The sequence below is a fragment of the Camelus dromedarius genome, chromosome 8 (assembly GCF_036321535.1).
Source record: "Camelus dromedarius isolate mCamDro1 chromosome 8, mCamDro1.pat, whole genome shotgun sequence".
Taxonomy (NCBI): domain Eukaryota; kingdom Metazoa; phylum Chordata; class Mammalia; order Artiodactyla; family Camelidae; genus Camelus; species Camelus dromedarius.
Window position 1 is genome coordinate 9,381,505 of NC_087443.1, and position 20,639 is coordinate 9,402,143.

General features: G+C 49.4%; 1 long non-coding RNA gene across 3 annotated transcripts in view; it reads right to left on the bottom strand.

The window, feature by feature from the left end:
* Positions 1 to 17,064: 17,064 nt before the first annotated feature.
* The window catches only part of LOC105095361 (uncharacterized), a 38,439-nt gene continuing 34,864 nt past the window's right edge, over positions 17,065 to 20,639 (bottom strand). For 2 of the 3 annotated variants that reach the window (XR_010381852.1, XR_010381849.1), the window contains one exon: positions 17,065 to 19,525. This is a non-coding gene — a long non-coding RNA (uncharacterized LOC105095361). The remainder of the gene's footprint in view (positions 19,526 to 20,639) is intronic. The other variant, XR_010381851.1, reaches the window with a different exon arrangement.

Consider the following 20,639-nt stretch of genomic DNA (forward strand, 5'->3'; position numbering starts at 1 on the left):
GTACACACACTCTCGCAACATGCATCCATCAGTTTGATGATGGCTGAACTTGACAAAAAAAAAAATCTCAATGTATACATCGATGTCTGTATCCTTTGCTCTAAGTAATGTTTTTAGAGCTACATATTTGTATTTGAATATGCCATTCATTCTGTTTGTAGGACTGAATAATGTGACCTTATATGATTGTATCACAAAATATTTATCCATTCTCTTAATAATAGACATTTGGTTTAGTTCAAGCGTGGGTTATTATGAATAAATATTTTTGTGTATATATGCATGCATCTTTTTTCTAAATATCTGTTTTTATTTACCCTGTGAAATGAGTACCTGGGAGCAGCTCTGCTGGGTAGATATGTGCTAAGTGTTCCTTCATTTTCAAGGAGATTTCTTGGGGGATATTTTACATGCCATAAATTCACTCATTTAAGCACAAAATTTTTTGGCTTTTGTGTGTGTAAATGTGCAGAGTTGTGTCTCCCTCACAATCCCATTTTAGAACAATCCTATCACAGGAAAAATTTTCTCAATCCACACTTTTCTTTATCGGCTTCATTTGACAGAGTCAGTCTCTCTCCCTCTTTGAAATGCTTCCATGATATAGATTCCAGTTCAATACATTCTACCATTTTTATAATTTTTTTGTTGTTGTTTTCTGCATTTTTTATTTTAAGAACTCAGTGGCCTTTCCTTCTGTGACTCCGCTGATGGTTTCTACTTTTCTTTCAAACCCTTTAGCATTAGTTTGACCCAGGAATTAGGTCTTGATTCAGTTTCCTCTCCCAGCCACTCATCTCCTTGCTGACCTCATCCAGACTTGTGGCATCCATGACATCTAGACTGTCATGATTTGAAATTCACTTCTTCATTCCAAACTTTCCCAGACATTCTAGATTTATGCCCACCCAGCTGTCTCCACACCATCTGCCGGTGGACATCTAACAAGCCAAAAACAGATTAACCATCTCCTCTGAACCTGCTCTCCCTCATTCTCCCCATTTTGTGACAGTAACTCCATCCTGACAGGAGCTCAAACCCTGGTTTTGTGGTCTTTCTTGACTTCTCCCCTCTCTCCACCTCATCTCCTCCCCATCAGCAAGGCCTTCATGTTCAATTTCAGACTGTGTCCCTCATTGGCCTCCCCCTATTCTACCTGAGCAGAGCTGCCACCACCTGCCACTAACCACGCTCCTTCCCGGGCCCTCACTCCTGTAGGCTGTTCTCCACCCAGCACCAGAGGATCCAGTCAGGTCACTGCTCAGCTCCTTCTGCCCAAAGCTTTCCATTCCTCACAGATGAAGCCAACATGCACACAGCACCCGTGAGTCCCACGTCATCTGTCAGGTGGTTCCCTCTCTGGTCTAACTCAACAGCCTGGCCGGACCGCACTCTGCTCCAGCCTCACAGGCCTCCTTGCTGCTCCTTGATTGTGACGGGGTGCTCCTGCCCCAGGGCCTGGCATTAGCTCTTCCCTCTGCCTTGAATCCTCCCTGGACACACACATGGTGGTCTCCCTCCTTCCTTCAGGTCTCAGCTCAAATGCCTGCTTGTCTGTAAGATCCTCCCCAGTAGGAACAGTGATGACTGCCCCATGCGTCACCATCCGTCCCACCTCCGTGCCTCATTTCCCGTCAAGGTTTTCTTACCATTTCCATGTAAAGTACAGGCTTGTGAATTGTCTAATTATTAACTGAATTGGAAGTTTCACAGGGGAAGGTTTTTTTAAACTGCTTTGTTGCTGCTTTATCCTGAATGTCATGTTCATTACATAATAAATACAGTATAAATGCAAATGAAAGGATGTCTCAATTGCATGGGAATAAAATATATGTTTCATTGTACTTTAATGAATTTCTCAGTTTTTCCAAACTGCGTGTGGACACACATGCCAGCAGAGTTCAGGCGCTCTGCAGTCCACTGATATAAAGTTAATTTCTTCAAGATCTTCTTGGGAAGTAACTGTAGGGTCTGGAAAATTTAATGAAAATATTTGAGGAAAATCTAAATGAAATGAATAAATGATTAATAAAGACTAAAGACGATTTTTTAAATAACAATAGAGTTAATAAGCCACAAGCTAACTATTTATATTTAAGTATATAAACTTAATAATATAAAATAATGTTTACTGCAGCACAACAGGCACTAACTATGGGTCAGGAGTTGGAACTAAATTCTCTACAAAACAGAAACAGACTCACAGACACAGAGAACAAACTGATGGTATCCAGTGGGTAAATGTGGTGGGAAGGGGTAAATTGGGAATTTGAAAATTGCACCTCTTGGGGAGCGATGAGAATGTCAGCTGTCCTGACCGTGGTGGTGGTTCATGGGTGTGTACATCTATCACAGTTCATCAAATTGTACATGTGAAATATGTCTCATTTACTGCACAGGACTCGTGCCACAATAAAGCAGCTTAAAATATAGAAATAAACTTGAAAAAAAAAAAGAGCTGCAGCTGACGCAGTGCGGGAGCTGAGGTCCGGTGCTGAGATGGCGCAGGTGGTTGCTGCAGCCCAGGCCTGACGAGAGCTGTGATGTGCGCATGCTCTGTCCCTGGACCTGGAGCTGCCACATGTGCTCATCCTACTTGCTGAGCTGGATCAAGAACCCTGACTTGCGCCTGCCTTTGCACTGGAGCTGGGTTTGGTGCAGGTGGTTGTTCCATGTCTTGAGTTTGCATGGAAGCTGTGGCGTGAGCCCACTCTGGGTCTGGAGGAGCTGATGCTGGTGCCTGTTCTCGCCACTGGGACTGAACGGGACCTGTGGCTGCAGCCTGCCGTGGGTCTGCAGCTGTCGGGGGCACTAGAGTGGGAGCTGGTGGTAGCTCCTGAGGTGGTTCTACATCTTGCTCTGGAACTGGTGCTGCAGCTCCAAGAGCAGAAACTATCATCGACGTGAGTGCCTTTGCATGTGCCTGCCAAGTACATTCATTCCAGTCAATGAAGTGTGAGGCCAAGATCCCACCCCTAGGAAGTCTTCCAAGACTGCAGTCCATGGGAACAGTGATCTGAGCCTGCTCACTGCTCCTGACCCCACCCCAGCCTCTGGAGGCTGGAGAACAGCCCTGTATCCCCAACACATGCCCACAGCACCCACCCTGATTTCCTCACCCTCATTCTCTGCCTCAGCAAGTTTGAGTTGCTCCATCAGTGCCAGAAGACTGTGGACATGGTGTTCCAGGCCCAAGTTGGGAATTTTGATACCTGAGGGCCATGTAGGTCAATGGCAATGTTCTCATGGGGAAATTGGGGAGCTGGTGAAAATCCACAGGAAACTGGTATGGCCAGGATGGAGGAAATGGCCCTGGGGCAGAGAGGTGGGCAACAGAGTCAGAGTCCAGGCCTTTCTTTCTTCACTAAACTTCCAGGGCCTGTTGGGGCCAGGGCAACTGTGCTTCTTGTTCCTGCCCATCCAGGGGCCAGTCGTACCCCTTGTCCACCTCTCACCTGGCAGTCCTGGCAGACGCAAGCCTGGTCACCAAGGAGGTGACGGCAAAAAGCCTCCATTGAAGGGAGGCTTTGATCAATGGAGTGAGGGCCTCTCCCCTTCTTCAGGGAAGCCTGGCACACTGCTGTCTGTCTCCCTGGTCTGCTTCCCACTGGAGTGTCACCTCTGGTGTCAGCTGTGTTCCTGGCTGTCACTGGCACGCTGGAGGTGCTCCATGAAGACCTGATGGGCCAGGGAACAAATGGTCTCTTTCTCCTGCCCAGGCTCCCAGGTGCTACCTGAATAGCTGCAACATTTACTCCTGTGTCTGCTTGTTGCTGACCCCACTAGGTTCCCCATGCAGGGCTTCTCCTCCTCCCAGACACTCATCTTCCACAGGGAGGGCTCAGCCCGCCCCTGAGCACCCACTGAGCCCTTGCTGCAGAGGTTCCACCAGATCAGTGAGAAGGACGCTCTCCACTCCCCCTATTATAGCTCCCAGGACGGGGAGGCAGGCCGGGATGGGAAAGGGATGGGTATGGACTCTGACCTCCAGCCCCTCTCTGCTTTTCCGGGCACCCAAAGCCTCAGTTACAACTTTGACTCCCTTCCTCAGACCTTTGCCTTCTCTCAAGATCCATGATGTGTGGGATCCAAGATTCTGCCAGCACCTCCCATCCACAGTCCCCACACTCCTTTCAGCTCTTTGGAGAAGGGAACCCCTCCACTTGATCCAAAGCTCACTCACATGGCAGCTGGTCCAGGGCTCTGCTGCCGTCAGCAGAATGCATCAGGATGCACCCACGTCTGGAGGAGGCGGCCAGCTGGGGGCACACGGACTGCACTGTGGGCACTGCCTGCTGGTAATGTGTCCTGGGACTGTGTGACTCCCGACTAGGGTGAAGCCCTGAGGGCAGGGTTGTCTGCTCTGTGCACTGGGTTATGGTTTGTGCTTGGAAAAGGGCCTGCACCCAGCGGGGATTGCTGTACATTTGATGAGTGAATGAGTCCCAGCCAGCCCCACCTCAGCTGTCCGAGTGGGCCTGAGGCCTCTCCAAATGTCCCCAGGGATCCCTGAATGGCTTCACCCAGGACAGGAGCACCCTAGGTGGAATCTCATCTCTCCTCTTCAATAGGAAAAAACAGCTCAAATCCAAGGCCATGGAGACAGCGAAGGATGAGGCCAAGCCCTGAGGAAGAAAATACATTGGCACAAGAGATCCTCCAGCAGACCTACCGCAGGGCCAGGAACCCAGACAGCACTTTCAAGGAGGACCACAGAGTCCCCACAGTAACCCTATGGGGTTAACCCTCTATTCACCCCACTGTGCAGAGGAACAGCCTGAGGCTCTAAGAAGTGTAGCGACCTTCTGAAGACTCACAGCTGGCAGGTGCCCGAGGTCCCACTCTGCTGTGGAGAGACAGGGCCCTCACCTTTGGAACAGCAGGTGTCAAAACTGATGGGAGATGATAGATTCTCGGTAAGTGCATGGAAGGTTGGGGACACAGGGGATCACTTACCATGAAATTGGGTACCAGGTGTTCCACTAGTTTTCCAGCCTGCCTGGCTGGAAGGTGCACACCATGCAGGCTTCATTCCTGTTCACCGTTGATCCACTTTTGCCCTGGGATGGTGCAGAGGAGGGACATGCAGTCAGGGAGAGCACCATGGGCCACCAGGAAGGAGGGTTAGGGGCTGGAGCTCAGGCTCAACCCCCAAACCTCATGTCTTGTGACAGGAAGTGGGCCAACGAGACAAAATTCCTAAGTATTAAATGTAGAATTTGAGGTGGAGAATGACTGAAAATGTTAGTCCTGAGGTCATTTTGTTAGCTGAGTGCTGACAGCACCTCCCTGTATCAAGCACATCATTTCAGTGAGTCCTGATGAAACATCGCATTGTGGAGATGAGAACCCAGAGGCTTCTCCTGGGGAGGAATCAGGTATCAGGACATGCAGGACGCTCAGGGCAGCGCTGCTGAGATGGCAACAGAAGGAACCACATCACAGCCCCACATCAGGGAAGGGCTGGATGTGGTGGTAACCGGTCTCCCTTCTGAAATCTTGTGCAGCTCACTGAGGTCCCAGATATCTTTGGGCCTTTTGACCCCTGAAAGTTCTTGGAGTATTGTTTAAGTAGAAGTAAACCTTGATGTCTAAAAAACAAACAAACAAACACAAAATATAAAAACAAACAAAAAACAGGATCAGCAAAATGCAGAGAAATAAACATAGTTCCATGAGCTCCATGTCCTTTTGGGTAAAAGCACTCCCGCCAGTCACAGGGAGGGGTCAGACTTGGAGACGAAGTGGAAGGATTGTCTCGCCAACAAGGACACCGGGGGGTAAGTGTTAAAATAAGAAAATCCATAGAAAAATGCAAAAATACTCTTGACTTAATGTGAGATGACTGCATCTTGCAAGTCTCTTTTCTGACATTTGTACAAACATGTGGGCAGTCACTTTCCATCTGGCTAAGGGGGGGGGCTGGGCGGTGAGGGCGGGTTTGGGGAGGAGGTGAGGCCTCAGGTTCCTTTTGGTGAAACACTCTAGGAGGGAGCCTTGGGGAGCACAGGGTGTTCTGGGGCCCCCTCAGCACCAGCACTCACCCTGAGCCAGCGCTGGACTCGGGGGGGCGGGGGTGGGCACCTGCCCCTGTGGCAGGGGGATGGAGCAGGCGAGCAGGCGGCAACATGGACCAGGTCCTGTCCAGTCTCCTGTGTGCATCCCAGTAAACCCAGTGCCCAGCAGCCAGGCAGAAAGCTCAGAGCCTTGCCCGGCTGGATTTGCTGGTTCTCAGACCCACAAGATTTGTCCATCCAGACACGAGCACACCACTGACTGCACGCATCTCCACAAGGAGGGAGAGAGATGACAGCCTGAGGGTCTATGGTTCCCACTGGCACAGATAAGAGGTCCCTCAAGAATCCTCCTTCCCCCACGCCAGCCTGTCCTGGGGGGTGAACATGACAGGACCACGAGCTTATCAGCTGTCCGCCTACCTGTTCCTACCCTGAAGGGACCCTCCCCTCCTGTCCCTCTTCCTGTGACATGAAGGGGAGAGGAAGGGGCACCCAGGGGGGGCTCCCAGAAGTGCCCTAGGCCACCCTGTGCTGCTACCGGACGTCCCGGTAAATGACCAGAGGCGTCGGGGATGAGGGTTGAGCCAATATCTGCAGCTCTGCAGCTTCTGAAAAGCCTTTCACTCCAGCGTTTCCTGAAGCCGAAGCCCTGATAATTCGTGAAACAGCAGGAGGACACTTTGCACTATGCAGTGTCTCTGGCCCTGTGAGCTGGGAATGAGGCTGTTGCTAGAATGTGGGTGCCTGTTTACAAGGGTTCCAAGTTCTGTTAGGGCCATTGTCATGAGAGCGTCTTCCCTTCTGAGGTCCCCTTACCTGAGGCCTCTCTTGGACAACATCAATCCTAACAGTCTTCTCCACAGCCCCATGGGAAAGTCTGGGTGCCCCCAGGGCCCCGGCTTGAGACGGACCTGGGTGCAGACTCAGCTCCCCATTCTTACCTGCTCTTGGTCCTGGAGAAGCCGCCGTGCCTCCCAGGGCCTGTCTCCTCACCCGCACAATGCGGACCGTTCCAGCGATACTTCCCAGGGATGTCTTCTCATGTATGTGGGACAAGACCTATAAACCTGGAGGAGTTGTGTCACATGCAGGTAGGAGCCTCCAACCTCTTTTCTTCCTCTTGTCACCTCCCCTGTGTCTGCCCCTTTTCTGACCCAAGGCCACAGTCCTTACATCTAATGTCGTCTAGTGTGTGCGCTTGTGTGTGTGGGTGTGTGCGTGTGTGGGCGCGCACATGCCAGTGCTCGTGTCCTGGGTGCCTGAAAGAAAGTAGCCTCATGTAGGGAGGAAAGGGCAAGTGCTTTCAAGATCTTAAGCTTTCTAATTTCCAGAGCAAACCTTATAGAAGAGGGTGGAGCCTTGGCTTAGGAGGTCAGAGCATCCCATTACCTCGGGGCTGCACCTGTTGTGTGCCCTGGGCCAGTGCCTGCCTCTCTATGGGCTTTAATTTCCCAGTTATCCAACAAGGATGAGATTCAGAGCTGCAGGAGTGCGAGCTCAGCAGTAGGGTGGGCCCAGGGCCCTCCCCCCTGGGCGGGGTGTGGGTGGGAACGCACTGAGGAGGCTCCCCCGACCTGGGCTCCTCCTCAGAAGAGAGCTGGCCAAACACCCATCTGGGCTGCTGGAGGCTCATCGTCCCCCCCACGGCCATCTGCACGTCTGTGCCCAGTTACACCAGAGCCCCTGCGACAGCCTGGATGCAGCCAGGGCCCAGCTTGAGGACACAGAGATGGGGTCATACCTGCTCCGCCTTCTTACCAGCTGTGATTCTGAGCAAGGCCTCTCTCAGGGTCTTCCCTTCTCCCCTCAGTGACTCCCCACAGTTCCCACCTCCGAGCACACACATCCCTGTGCAATCCCTTCCCCTCTGATGTAGACTGGACTTAAAATTCCATAGAAGCTGGCAGAGTGAGCCAACATTAGTTACTTCCGTGATTTGATTATAAAAAGCCAGTGTCTGAGCACATCCTCACTCTGATGTGAGCTCCCTGTGTAGGTGTGTGTCTCTCTCAGGCCCCTCAGTCTGGGGGGCAAGACTCTGGCTTATGAGTTGTGGTTAGAAAGGCCCACGTGTCCCAGCACTGAGGGAGAGCGACAGACAGAGAGGGACTCAGGCTTTCAGCCCAAACTGAGTCCCACAAATGCCCGCTGCACGGGCTCCAGGCTTGAGTGGAGCAGATCCTGCCGCAGTTCAGGCCCCAGCCCCAGCCTCCTGAGAGACTCAGCACAAGCTCCCAGCTGGGGCCTGCGGGGCTCCTGGCCTACAGGGACTGGCAGTAACAACTGTTTGGTGGTTAAGCCACTACGTTCGGGGAAGCATTGTCACATAACAATAGACATAAGTCACTAATGCTGTCCTCCTGCACCAGGCCCTGCCCTGCCCTCCCCAGTCCCCCCCACCCCCGGCTGTCGTCCCCAGCTCCTTCCAGCCTCACTGGCCTCCTTTCCAACCTCCTCTCTGGCCAAACTCACTTCTGCCTCCACGGTCCTGCACTTTTGTGCCTTCTGCAAGGCTACATATCCCCAGGCTGTTGACCAGCTGGCTCCTTCTTGTCATGCTGCTGGAGATGCAGATGTCACCTCAGGGCAGCCTCTCCAGAGCCCCTCACCTAGTGGGCCCCACGTCAGGGCAGCTCCTTGCTTTGGTTCCACTTAGCATTCGCTCTTCTCATTCACATGTTTGAGGGGTTCTCATGGTCCTGCCCATCTTCCTCTCCCAACTGTGAGCTCCGGGAGGGCAGGGCCTTGTGGGGGCTTCCAGCACTGGCACCACCTGAGTGCTCGGGGCACCGATGCTGAGTGGGTAAGAGGATCCGCCCTCGTACTGACCAGCTCGGCTGTTAGAGCCAAACTGACTTCAGTCTTTTAAATCTACTAGGTTCATCACGAGTTAAATTAATCCTGTGACTTAAACCTATTGGGGGTATATTATAAGTTTATGGTGAATTACCAAATAACCCCCCAAATCTCAGTAGCCTATCACTCTATGGTTTCCCACGTAACAGTGCTGGGTGGGTGTTCAGGTAGGAGAGACTGCACTCCTTGGTGTGGTCCTTCAGGAACCCAGAGTTCTTCCATTTTGTGCCTTCTCCACCCCTAGGACCTCACCACATCTGCACCCATCAGCATGAGGGAAAGAGGGGAAAGAAATGCGTGGAGCGGGAGGATATTATCAGTCAGGTCTAGAAGGGCACATGTCACTTCTTTCCTCTCCCACTGGCAATGACATCAAATGCCTGCGATGGGGGCCGGGGCTGGACACAGAGCCCAGCTCTGTGCTGCAAGAACGGGGAAATGGATTCTTGATGGAAAATTAAAGCAACAATGTGTAACTCATTTAGGTCTACTGTGTTTTTCAAATCGTCATTGAGTTTACTGATGACAAATTCAAATTATAATGGAGTAATCACAGTTCAAGCACACAAAAATGGATCAGGGCGGCCACTGGAGTTTTGGTCTCAGATATGTCCTTGCACCACTGAAAACCTGAATTTTCTCTGAGCTGTATCAAACTCAAGGACGCCACTAGTGGTTTCCAAAACAGTATCTGCCAGCAGCTGCTAGCTGCAACCTTGTAGTTCCAGAGTTCACTCCCCTTCACAACTGTGTAACCATTTCAAATCCACAACCAATCCTTACTTAATAAGCACCCTTAAATCTGGTGAGCTCCAATCCTAATTATTTTTTGTTTGAGTTTTGTGTTTTATTATACAAATACAATGTTATAAAAGATTATTACTTTTATTATTTTAACTTCTGTGTGTCTGAGATCCCTCAGCCACGGCAAAATCATAAAATGAGGTGTTTTGAGTTTCTTCAAATGGTGGGAGGAACACTGACCTTCTTACCAGGAGAATGGGATTCCTGATTCTGCCACCAGACTAAGCTGAACATATTTAATCCCCCTTGTGTTTAGATCTAAAAAGAAAATCTGGACCACGCTTTCTAAAAACCCTTTGTCTTTGATTTTATGAGGGTCTAGAAATGAGTTTCAAGACATAGACATCAGTTTGCAAGACTATCTGTAAATGGTCCAAGCTCTTCTATTTACTCTACCAGCACCACAGGTCCTTTTTCCTTTCTCGTGGCCTAATTTAAGGATAGGACATGAACTTCTACAGAACACTGGGCAACTGGAGTGCAGGTTTCTTTCTTTATTCAGATACAGTTGATTTATAATATTACATTAGTTTCAGGCATACAATATCTTGATTCAAAAATTTTATGGATTATATTCCATTGATGCTAGTATAAAATTTTGGCTGTGTTCCCAGTGCTGTACAATGTATCCTTGTAGGTTGTTTATTTTATACCTAGTAGTTTGTGCCTCTTAATCCCCTATCCCACCTTGCCCCTCCCACGTTCATCTCCCCGCTGGCAACCACGAGCTTGTTCTCTATACGGATGAGTCTGTTTCTAGTTGGTTATAGTCGCTACTTTGTTTTATTTTCTACATTTCAGATACAAGTGATATCAAATAGTATTGTCTTTTTTTGTCTGACTTCTTTCACTAAGCATAATATCCACCAAGTCCACCCATGTGATTGCAAATGGCAAAATTTCATTCTCTTTATGGCTGAGTAATATTCCATTGTGTGTGTGTGTGTGTGTGTTTGTGTGTGTATACATGAAGAGATACATTTATATATATTCATTTTCCTTTAATCTGTCAATGGATATTTAGTTTACTTTCATATCTTGGGTATTGTAACTAGTGCTGCTATGAACAGTGGAGTGCATGCATCTTTTCAAATTAATGTTTTCATTTTCTTGAGGAAAATCAGGAGTGGAATTGCTGGCTTATAGGGTAGTTGTCTTTCTAGTTTTTCAGGGAAACTTCATACTGTTTTTATGGTGGCTTCATCAGGTATACTCCCACCAACTGTGTATAAGTGTTCCTTTCTCTGCACATCCCCCCCAACATTTGTTACGTGTGGTCTTTTTGATGATAGCCATTCTGACAGGTGTGAGTGGTTTTGATTTGTTTTTCTCTGATGATTAGAAAGGCTGGCCATCTGTATGTCTTCTTTGGAAAACTATTCAGGTTTTCTGCTCACTTTTTAATCAGGTTTTTTTGGCTTTTTATATTGAGCTGTATGCGCTGTTTTGGTATTTTGGATATTAACTTTTTATCAGTCATATGATTTGCAAATATTTTCTACCATTCAGTAGCTCATCTTTTCATTTTGTTGATGGTTTCTTTTGCTATACAAAAGCTCTTAAGTTTAATTAGGTCCCATTTGTTTATTTTTGTTTTTATTTCCTATGCCTTAGGAAACAGATCCAAAAAATATTCCTACAACATGCATAGAGTGTTCCCACTATGCTTTCCTCTATGCGTTTTATGGTTTCCAGTTTTAGATTCAGGTCTTTAATCCATTTTGAGTTTATTTTTGTATATGATGTTAGGGAATGTTCTAACTTCATTCCTTCCCATGTGGCTCTACAATTTTCCCTGCACCACTTATTAAAGAGACTGCCTTTCCCACTGTATATTCTTACCCTCTTTGTCACAGATTAATTGACCATAAGTATGATTTCTTTCTGAATTCTCTATTCTGTTCCAATGATGTATGTGTCTTTTTTTCTGCCAGTACCATACTGTTCTGTTTACTGTAGCTTTGTAGTATAGTCTGAAGCCAGGGAGTGTGATTCCTCCAGCTCTGGTCTTCTTTCTCAAGATTGTTTTGGATACTCAGGGTCTTTTGTGTTTTCATGCAAATTTTAAAATTATTTGTTCCAGTTCTATGAAAAATGCCATTGGTATTTTGATGGGAATTGCATTGAATTTGTAGACTGACTTGGATATTATGGTGATTTTGACATTAATTCTACCAATTCATGAAAACAGCATAACTTTTCTTCAAATAATGAGAAGCATATTTTAATTGGTCTCTAGAGGCCTCTAAATGTAACACCAATAAAACTGCCTCCCTCCAGGCAGTAAATGAAGGGTTGACTCACACTCTCCCTAAACTTGAAAAATCAACTGAACTTTCTTGTCCCTCTTCTACCTGCCTCCCAATTCTGCATCTTCTCCTCCATCCCTTTACCGGCCTGTTTTCTAAACTCTTTTTCTTTATTTGACTGCCCCGACCTTGTCCTCCTCCACTACACCCTCTTCCTCCTCCTCTTCCTTCTCCACCATTGACACCCAAAGCCCCTTTTAGAACTAAACCCACTAGATGGGGAGAAAACCCACCCATGTCCTCAGCGATACCCCAGAGTCTCCTAGAAATAAATCAGCAGGAGGCCAATATTCAAAGGCTAATGGCGACAACTGTCTTTGTCTTGCAAATATCTACAAAACTAGAAGTACAAGTCTGGAAACAAGTCAAGTCCTACTTATCTTTACCAGTCCTGAGGCCTCGTGTAGTTCTCTCAGAATGCTTGTAGGTATTAGGAAAGATCAGGATTTTAGGGCAAAATTGTCCTGTACTTAAAAAGAAAACTAACCAAAGTGTTTTCAAGTTCACATGGTCTAGCATAAACTCCAAAAACTGAAAGCTAATTTTAAACTTGGTTTAATTAATTCACATATGCCTTCAAGGTTAGCATTAAATATAGTTGAGAGGAACAATTTTTGTTGTACCTGCGTTTACTAGTCAAATGGGATAATGTTGTTTTTGTTAAATGGGAAAAGAAGCAAAGGACAAATTAAAATAGACACAGAAAGTTGTCAAAGATTTGTGAAAAAAGGAAAGTGAAAAAAGGAAATATAAGAAAGAAACTTTAATATGAAAATGCATATATGTATATTCATGCATGACTGAAAAATTGTGCTGTACACCAGAGATTGACACAAGATTGTAAACTGACTATATCTCAATTTAAAAAAAAGGAATTTTGTGTGTAGTGAAAAATGGATAATATTGGAATAAAGTTAATTGAGTTTTAATATCAAAAATATAAAATTGGATTTCTCTTTGTAAAATTTGTTTTTCTGTTGTTATGCTCTTGACAATAAGAGATTAGGATGGACTTTTTTTACCTTTAAACAATCCACCTAGGGTGGAAAAAACCAAACAGATTGTATCTCATCAAAATGTCACTTACATTCTGTGTTATATGTGTCAGGCTTTGACGGCTCAGGTGAAACCAGCCCTGTCAATAGTAGAACTAAGCTTTGCTCAAAGCCATTTAACCTTCTACATTTGAAATTTTTGTTATTTTGCTTCAGTGAATAAGTAAGCACTGTTTCATAGTGACCTATTTGGCTACATGTTTTAAAACATTTTTGATATTATTGACAAAATTCCCCCAAATCAAATTCTAAATGAAATGTTTTTGACTTAGAACTCACTTTGAGACATGTTCTCTCTCCTTCTAAAAAGAACGATATTAAAGCAATTAGGCATATTTGATGTATTAAATGGGAAGCATTATCAAATAAGGAGTAACATTAAGCATTTCCATGATGTGTCTCTATGGGTATGTTTCAAGCTCCAGAAATTGTATGAAATTCCTGAAAATCTTATATATCCTGACATAAAATGTAACTTGTCATCAAAATTAAGGCTCATGCTAAAGGGACTGTGGTCAAACATCAGGGAAGGGCCCTCACTAACTTTCAGGCAAAGCAGCAGTAGCAGAATCTGTAAGGATAATGGCCTGTGCAGGTGAAACCCACTCTGCTTCTTTAAAAAAAAAAAATTGACCCCTCATTGTAAGAATTTTCCATCCTGATGTCCTTGTAACAGAACAGCAGTCTGCTCCTAAATCAGAGATATTAAGGTGGGTAAACAACTGTGAATTACACACACAGCAGGAGCGATTGGAATCCCATGAAGACCACTGGGCTCCTCCCAGGTCCCTGGCAAACTCCATGTTTCACTTGATGGGTTAAAATGTCCCTATGCTGCAAGGCTGATGCCCTCCGAATGGCAAAGAAGCCGTTAGAAAATATGTTTCCACAGCCTTCAGTGACCAAGACCCCCACTTCACAGGGCAAATCTTACAGGCCTTAAGGGAAACAAAACAAAACAAAACCTTACAGACTTCTTGGAAGTATCACTGCCCCATCACCCGCAAACAGCAGGCGAAGTACACAGAGATAATGGAAAAACCGGACTTGAGCAGAATGAGAATTAAGTACATGGGACTGAATGAACTGATCAATATAATTCTATTTTTTATGACTTTTTACCTAAAGCATTACTGGTTTTTAGTCCTTTATTTACTAGATAGGAGAATTTTGGCCACACAGGACTATAACTAATGGAGAAAGGATTAAACAAAGTGTTACATCAGGAGGCAACATACCCAGGAGCTCGGGCTTTATCTGAAGGGGGCCTGTTAGCTGCTCAGCATGACTGTGGCCTGAGGGGCCAGTTTCTAACCGAACACACAGCTGGGGGCTGGGCACACTGCGTTTCTGAGGCCTCAGAGGGCAGGAGCGCCATCTCCCCCCTCCCCGCCATGCTCCAGAGCAGCGGTGCCTTCCCGAGGGGCACATTACATGTGCCGAGTGTCCTGGTTTTTACGCCTGGTGCTCTTGTTTCCGTGACAGGCAGCGGTGACACCGCTCGGTAACCTAGCTCTGGAGCAGGGCGGGGCTGCATTCCTGAGCCCCCAGGACCTACGGCATCAGGGCCTGGTTACTGCCAGGCTACCTCCCCGAGGGCATGGCACAACAGTGGGCTGAGTCACACTCCCATTTGTCTGTGAAGGAGGCCTCCCATCTTGGAGCTTCTACCGGAGGGACAGGTTTCAGGTTTGGCGGAAATTCAGTGGCTGGTGGAGCTGCTCCAAGGAACGTGGATTGTGGGTGCTGTTGTGGTGCCCTCTTTGTGCCCAGCCCCAGCCCACAAGAACCACCCAGAAAAGTGCTTATTCACTTGTTTGGAGCCCCAGTCTTGGCAGTAGCGTTGGCTCACTCTGCCGTCCTCTATGGAGTTGTAAGTCCAGTCGACACCCGAGGGGAAGGCATTGCACAGGGATGTGCGTGCTCGGAGGTGGGAACTGAGGGGAGTCACTGAGGGGAGAAGGGAAGACCCTGAGAGAGGCCTTGCTCAGAATCACAGCTGGTAAGAAGGCGGAGCAGGTATGACCCCAACTCTGTGTCCTCAAGCTGGGCCCTGGCTGCATCCAGGCTGTCGCAGGGGCTCTGGTGTAACTGGGCACAGACGTGCAGATGGCCTTGGGGGGAGGATGAGCCTCCAGCAGCCCAGATGGGCGTTTGGCCAGCTCTCTTCTGAGGAGGAGCCCAGGTCGGGGGAGCCTCCTCAGTGCGTTCCTACCCACACCCCGCCCAGGGGCGAGGGCCCTGGGCCCACCTTTATGCTGAGGTCACACTCCTGCAGCTCTGAATCTCATCCCTTGTTGGATAATTTGGAAACAAAAGCCCATAGAGAGGCAGGCACTGGCCCAGGGCGCACAACAGGCAGAGCCCCGAGGTAATGGGATGTTCTGCCCTCCTAAGTCAAGGCTCCACCCGCTTCTATAAGGTTTGCTCTGGAAATTAGAATGCTTAAGATCTTGAAAGCACTTGCCCTTTCCTCCCCATGTGGGGACTTTTTCTTTCAGGCACCCAGAACAGGAGCACTGGCATGTGCGCGCGCACACACACACACACACACACACACACACACAGTGACCGCAGATGCAAGGACTATGCGTGGGGTCAGAAAAGGGGCAGACACAGGGGAGGTGACAAGAGGAAGAAAAGAGGTTGTAGGCTCCGACCTGCATGTGACACAACTCCTCCAGGTTTATAGGTCTTGTCCCACATACATGAGAAGACATCCCTGGGAAGTATTGCTGGAACGGTCCGCATTGTGCGGGTGAGGAGACAGGCCCTGGGAGGCACGGCGGCTTCTCCAGGACCAAGAGCAGGTAAGAATGGGGAGCTGAGTCTGCACCCAGGTCCGTCTCAAGCCGGGGCCCTGGGGGCACCCAGACTTTCCCGGGGGCTGTGGGGAGGGGTGTTCGCTGTGACTGCATGGATGTGGTGTTGCGTGGAGAGCGCTGTTAGGATTGATGTTGCCCGAGGAGAGGCCTCAGGTAAGGGGACCCCAGAAGGGAAGACACCTTGTTCACAATGGACCCTAACGGAATTTGAAATCCTTCTTAACAGGCATCCACATTCTAGCAACAGCCTCATTCCCAGCTCACAGGACCAGAGACACTGCATAGTGAAAGGGTTTCTCCTGCTGTGTCACAAATTACCAGGGCTCTGGATTCAGGGAACCCTGGAGTGAAAGGCTTTCCAGATGCTGCAGAGCTGCAGACATTCACTCAACCCTCACCTGCGATGCCTCTGGTCATTTCCCTGGATGTCCCCTAAGGTAACAAAGGTGGCCTAGGGCACTTCTGGGAACATTCCCTGGGTCCCCTTCCCCCTCCTCTTCATGTGGCAGGAAGCGGGACAGGACAGGAGGGTCCCCTCAGTGTAGGAACAGGTAGGTGGGCAGCTGATAAGCGGGTGGTCCTGTCATGTTCACCCCCCAGGACAGGCTGGCGTGGGGGAAGGAGGATTCTTGAGGGGCTTCCTATCTGTGCCAGTGGGAACCCAGGCCCTGTCATCATCAGGCTGTCATCTTTCTCCCTCCTTGGTGGAGGTTTGCGCAGTCAGTGGTGTGCTCGTGTCTGGATGGGCATATCTTGTGGGTCTGAGAACCAGCAAAGCCATCCGGGCAGGGCTCTGAGGCTTTCTGCCTGGCTGCTGGGCACTGGGTTTACTGGGATCCACACAGGAGACTGGAAAGAACCTGGTCCATGTTGCCGCCTGCTCACCTCCATCCCCCTGCCACAGGGGCAGGTGCCCATCCCCGCCCCCCAGAGTCCAGCGATGGCTCAGGGCAAGTGCTGGTGCTGAGGGGGCCCAACACCCAGGGTTCAGATACCACCAATGGGGGCCCCAGGTCTCAGACAGCCCTGTGCTCCCCAGGGCTCCCTCCTAGAATCTTCCACCGAAAGGGCCCTGGGGCCCCACCTCCTCCCCAAACCCGCCCTCACTGCCCAGCCCCTCCTTAGCCAGACGGAAAGTCACTGCCCACATGTTTGTACAAATATCAGAAAAGAGACTTTCATACGATGTCACCTCACATTTAGTCAAGAGTATTTTTGCCTTTTTGTATGGATTTTCTTCTTTTAACACTTACCCACCGGTCCATATTGTCCTGAAAATCCATCCACTTCTTCTCAAAGTCTTACCCATCACTGTGACTGGTGGGATTGCTTTTACCCAAAAGGACATGGAGCTCATGGAACTATGTTTATTTCTCTGCATTTTGCTGACCTGAGGAACATATCCTGTTCTTTGTTTGTTTTTATATTTTGTATTTGTTTGTTTGTTATTTAGACATCAAAGTTTATTTCTACTTAAACAATACTCCAAGAACTTTCAGGGGTCAAAAGACCCAAAGATATCTGGGACCTCAGTGAGCTGCACAAGATTTCACAAGGAAGACCGGTTACCACTATATCCAGCCCTTTCCTGATGTGGGGCTCTCATGTGATTCCTTCTGTTGCCATTTCAGCAGCGCTGCCCTGAGCGTCCTGCATGTCCTGATACCAGATGCCTCCCCAGGACAAGCCTCTGGGTTCTTATCTCCACTATGCGATGTTTCATCAGGACTCACTGAAATGATGTGCTTGATACAGGGAGGTGCTGTCATTACTCAGCTAACAAAATGACCTCAGGACTAACATTTTCAGTCATTCTCCACCTCAAATTCTACATTTAATGCTAGGAATTTTTTTTCATTCACCCACTTCTTGTCAAAGACATGAGGTTCGGGGTTTGAGCCTGAGCTCCAGCCCCTAACCCTCCTTCCTAGTGGCCCATGGTGCTCTTCCTGACTGCATGTCCCTCCTCTGCACCATCCCAGGGCAAAAGTGGATCAACAGTGAACAGGAATGAAGCCTGCATGGTGTGCACCTTCCAGCCAGGCAGGCTGGAAAACTAGTGGAGCACCTGGTACCCAATTTCCTGGGAAATGACCCCCCTGTGTCCCCACATTCCCTGCACTTACTGAGCATCTGCCATCACCCAACTGGTCCTGCGCCTGCTGTTCCAAAGGTGAGGGCCCTGCCTCTCCACAGCAGGGTGGGGACTCGGCCACCTGCCAGCGGTCAGCCTTCAGAAGGTCACTACACTTCTCTGAGCCTCAGGCTGCGCCCCTGCACAGTGGGGTGAATAGAGGGTTAACCCCATAGGGTTACTGTGAGGACTGTGACGTCCTCCGTGAAAGCGCTGTCTGGGTTCCTGGCCCTGCGGTAGGTCTGCTGGAGGAGCTCTTGTGCTAGTGTGTTTTCTCCTTCCCCAGGGCTTGGCCTCATCCATCACTGTCTCCATGGCTGTTGGAATGAGATGTTTGTCCCTATTGAGGAGGAGAGTTGAGATTTCTTCTGGGGTGTTCCTGTCCTGAATGAAGCCAGTCAGGGATCCCTGAGAACATATCGAGAGGCCTCAGGCCAACTCAGACAGCTCTGATGGGACCGGCTGGGCCTCATTCATTCATCAAATGTATAGGAAGCTACCAGGCACAAGCCCTTTTCCAGACACAAACCATAATCCCGTGCACAGAGCAGACAACCCTGCCCTCAGGGCTTCAGCCTAGTCGGGAGTCAGACAGTCCCGGGACACATTACCAGCAGGCAGTGCCCACGGTGCAGTCCGTGTGCCCACAGCTGGCCGCCTGCAGACGTGGGTGCATCCTGATGCATTCTGCTGACGGCAGCAGAGCCCTGGACCAGCTGGCATGTGAGTGAGCTTTGGATCCAACAGGAGAGGCTCCCTTCTCCACAGAACTGGGAGAGGAGTGTGAGGACTGTGGATCAGATGTGCTGGCAGAATCTTGGATCCCACACATCATGGATCTTGTAAGAGGGCAAGGTCTGAGGAAGGGAGTCAAAGCTGTAACTGGGGCTGTGGTTGCATTGGGAAAGCAGAGGTGGGCTGGAGGGCCATACCCATCCTTTCCCATCGCAGCCTGCCTCCCCATCCTGGGAGCTATAATAGGGGGAGTGGAGAGCGTCCTTCTCACTGATCTGGTGGAACTTCCACAGCAAGGGCTCAGTGGGCTCAGGGGCTGGCTGAGCCCTCCCTGTGGGAGATGAGTGTCAGTGGGAGGAGGAGAAGCCCCGCATGGGGAACCTAGTGGGGTCAGCAACATGCAGACACAGGAGTTAAAGTTGCAGGTGTTCAGGTAGCACCTGGGAGCCTGGGCAGGAGAAAGAGACCATTTGTGCCCTCACCCATCAGATCTTCATGGAGCACCTCCAGCGTGCCAGTGACAGCCAGGAACACAGCTGACACCAGAGGCGACACTCCAGTGGGAAGCAGACCAGGGAGACAGACAGCAGTGTGCCAGGCTTCCCTGAAGAAGGGGAGAGGCCCTCACTCCATTGATCAAAGCCTCCCTTCAATGGAGGCTTTTTGCCGTCACCTCCTTGGTGACCAGGCTTGCCTCTGCCAGGACTGCCAGGTGAGAGGTGGACAAGGTAGGTGTGGCTTCTGGATGATCAGGAGCAGGAAGCAGCTGAGACCTGGTGCCCCACAGGTCCTAGAAGATTAGTAAGGAAAGAAAAGTCAGGCCTCTGACTCTGCTGCCAACGTGTCTCCCGCAATACCATCTCCTCCATCCTGACACCTGGCCGTCCCCGTTCACTGTGGATTTTCACCAGCTCCCTAATTTCCCCACAAGTAGATGCCGATCGGCCTACATGGCCTACAGGCCTCAGTATTTCTAACTTGGACCTGGAGCACCGTGTCCACCCTCTCCTGGCACTGATTGAGCCAATTGAACTTCCTGGGGCAGAAACTGAGTGTGAGGTAGACAGGGTGGGTGCTGTGGGCATGTGTCGGGGATACAGGGCTGTTGTCGAGACTCCAGAGACTGGGGTGGGGTCAGGAACAGTGAGCAGCCTCAGATCACTGTTCCCATGGACTGCAGTCTTGGAAGACTTCCTAGGGGTGGGATCTTGGCCTCACACTTCATTGACTGGAATGAATGTACTTGGCAGGCACATGCAAAGGCACTCATGTCGATGATAGTTTCTGCTCTTGGAGCTGCAGCACCAGTTCCAGAGCAAGATGTAGAACCACCTCAGGAGCTACCACCAGCTCCCACTCTAGTGCCCCCGACAGCTGCAGACCCACGGCAGGCTGCAGCCACAGGTCCCGTTCAGTCCCAGTGGCGAGAACAGGCACCAGCATCAGCTCCTCCAGACCCAGAGTGGGCTCACGCCACAGCTTCCATGCAAACTCAAGACATGGAACAACCACCTGCACCAAACCCAGCTCCAGTGCAAAGGCAGGCGCAAGTCAGGGTTCTTGATCCAGCTCAGCAAGTAGGATGAGCACATGTGGCAGCTCCAGGTCCAGGGACAGAGCATGCGCACATCACAGCTCTCGTCAGGCCTGGGCTGCAGCAACCACCTGCGCCATCTCAGCACCGGACCTCAGCTCCCGCACTGCGTCAGCTGCAGCTCTTTTTTTTTTTCAAGTTTATTTCTATATTTTAAGCTGCTTTATTGTGGCACGAGTCCTGTGCAGTAAATGAGACATATTTCACATGTACAATTTGATGAACTGTGATAGATGTACACACCCATGAACCACCACCACGGTCAGGACAGCTGACATTCTCATCGCTCCCCAAGAGGTGCAATTTTCAA